Genomic DNA, 2,747 nt, shown 5'->3' on the forward strand with positions numbered 1-2,747 from the left:
TTTAAAGCAAAACGTAAATCGCAAACAAGTTTGTGTATATGTGTGATAAAGATAATAGCGACTAAGTCAGTGATCGCAAGTGGAACTTTGTTTAACGGGTAAAATGATGGTATGTATAACCTATTCTAATCGGAGTAGGAGTAAAGGTAAACTAACCGTATTTACTAATTTATTTACAAATTGCATGCGATTTTCTAATAGTTCTGCTGTATTACGCACTATAAACAGTTTTTGATTAATTTACCTTTATTTATAATACAACACTATTACACTCTAACAGTTATAACCACATTAATTTTACTGATTACAACTTTGCGGATGGATTTAAACATATAAAATAAAAAACTTTAGTTTAATCTTATACGATGACTCGTGTCAATAGTTCAAATTTCGTTTTACTGGAAATGCTAAAGTGCGAGAGTGGATGAGCCACTCAAGAAGAAGTAAGAAAAGGTTATAAAACGTGTAACATTCTAGTTGAACTATGTTATTAATATATAGTATATTATAAACTTGTTTAACATACAATATTGATGTTAATGTATTTCGATAATATTTGTGGACAACACGTTTCACTCGCTATTCCAACTTCCAAGCTTTGTAAATCAACTTGTACCGCAACACATAGGGAGAGGTAATGTAATGTCGACGCGTAGTTTCCGAGCTATCAGCTTCAAATATTGGCTCAATATATCTGAGCATAATTATCACACAGTATTATCGCATCAATGCGGAATTTCAGTTTCATGTTTGCAAGTACGAGTACAAATGACGGCCGATATGGATAATTTAATTTATTCTGCAATTATCAGCAAAGTTTAGCGGCTATCATTTTATTTATTTGAATAAAACCATAGTAGTCGATTCCGTTTCATTGAAACTGATTAATTTATTTGATGATTAAAGGTAATTTCTTGACATTATATCAACAGTACCAATGTTGATATCGAGCTAAAGAACAGTAGTCTTACAAATTTCTCGTGCTCCGTCGCGACCACAAATCTATCTATATATCTTCTCTTACAACTGTTATAGCTCGAAACAGTGAGACAACTTCCATTTTAAATATGGTGGTAATAAATGGACCTCCTGGTCAAAATTGCTCACAGTCGATTGCTTCAAAGAAGATGAAGTAAATTTGTTTATTTTTATCGATCATATTTAGATCGAATTGACCTTAAATTGAGCTGATTGCATATAATGACACACCTGGAAATTAAACGATCAAGCCACCAAGCGACTACAGATATAAATATTGTTTTATTATAAAAATAATTGTTCTATTTGAGATAAAAAAATGTATTCTATCGCCGTTTCCCTTTGGTCTGTGTTATCTCTTTCGAACCCGTAGTAAATTACTGACAATCAATAAGCATGGGTAACATATCTTTATTGAAAAAAGATTTTGACTTTGTATACATCAAGTGCGGTGCACGGACACGGTACTATCTCTTTGTTATATAAAACAATATAATTGGATTAATAACTATCTCTTAATTTGTACGCGTGTATTATTTATGTACTAGTACGCAAAATCAGAAACTCTATCATCCGGGTCCGTGGTGTAGTGGTTATCACATCTGCTTTACACGCAGAAGGCCGCCAGTTCGATCCTGGCCGGAATCATAATTTTGATATATTAAATTTTCCTGTAACTTTAAATCACTGGCCGACGTTGCAATGACATCTTAACATTTTAGGTAAAGTGGATGAAAAAGGGTTTGAATTACAAATGTCACATACCAAGAAACTTGCCTTCTATGATTGTCCAGTTGTCATGACCACATGTCCGTACAACCACAAATTGCTATCCATATCAAAATTTTCTCCTTAAAAAATATAAAATTAATCTCAAACAGATATAATTATACCAACATTATACAACAATATCCAATATAAATATTATATAAATTTCGTTATATATTTAATATGAATTTTGAAAATCGAACTCCAAACTTGAGCTAAGGTATGCATGTAGCGTTAAAAAGAGATTTAAGATCTGAAACTTCGTTATAAGTTTTGTCGGGTTGCGGATAGCGGGCACCTGCTGCTCGATTACCGAACCAAACGACGTTAGCCATTACACATCGCAAACATCTACGAGATAACGAATCGTAATCGGACAAATAGCGATTATTTTTATAGCTTGTTAAATTACGTTAATAATTTTATTTTATGTATTTTATATGAAGCGAACAAATCTCCAATATATAAAATCTACAATTATACAAATCTAGTTTTGCCATTTATTTATTTTAATAATATCGACAAAAAAATGTGTATAAAGAAAAATGCATTAAAGTAAAATGAAGGCATATATTAAAGGAGAGAAATAATAAAATTTAAACTTTATGATAAAACATTATACAAAAAACGTCATTAATTACTATTGAAGTCGATTTTGGAAAAAAACGGAATTTAGAACGAATTTATCTATTTATTTATTTAGGATCACCAACATAACACAGTAATAATTACAAATTTTAAAACAGAGATCCGTTGTTATGAGCCAGCAACGTACACCTTAAATAGTTCAACATAAGAGTCTTAAATTTTACAAGCTTATTTAAAAATATATCGACATCTGACTTATTGTGTAATGGGTTATACTGTCTGATAACCTATTAAAGGGGGAGTATAAACCTAAGTTAGACTTGGACGTGTAAGTGCAAAAAGGAATGTACTTATCAACACGAGGGGACTTTAATGAGACGTTTATTCTTAATGTAGGAATAAGTTGTGAGCAA

General features: G+C 31.2%; 1 non-coding gene across 1 annotated transcript; it reads left to right on the plus strand.

Moving 5' to 3' along the window:
• The first annotated feature begins 1,553 nt into the window (after window positions 1-1,553).
• Trnav-uac (transfer RNA valine (anticodon UAC)) lies at window positions 1,554-1,626 on the plus strand. The gene has a single exon. It is a non-coding gene; the product is annotated as a tRNA-Val (tRNA).
• Window positions 1,627-2,747: the final 1,121 nt, after the last annotated feature.

This window comes from Nymphalis io, chromosome 16 (genome assembly GCF_905147045.1).
Source record: "Nymphalis io chromosome 16, ilAglIoxx1.1, whole genome shotgun sequence".
NCBI classification, from domain to species: Eukaryota; Metazoa; Arthropoda; class Insecta; order Lepidoptera; family Nymphalidae; genus Nymphalis; species Nymphalis io.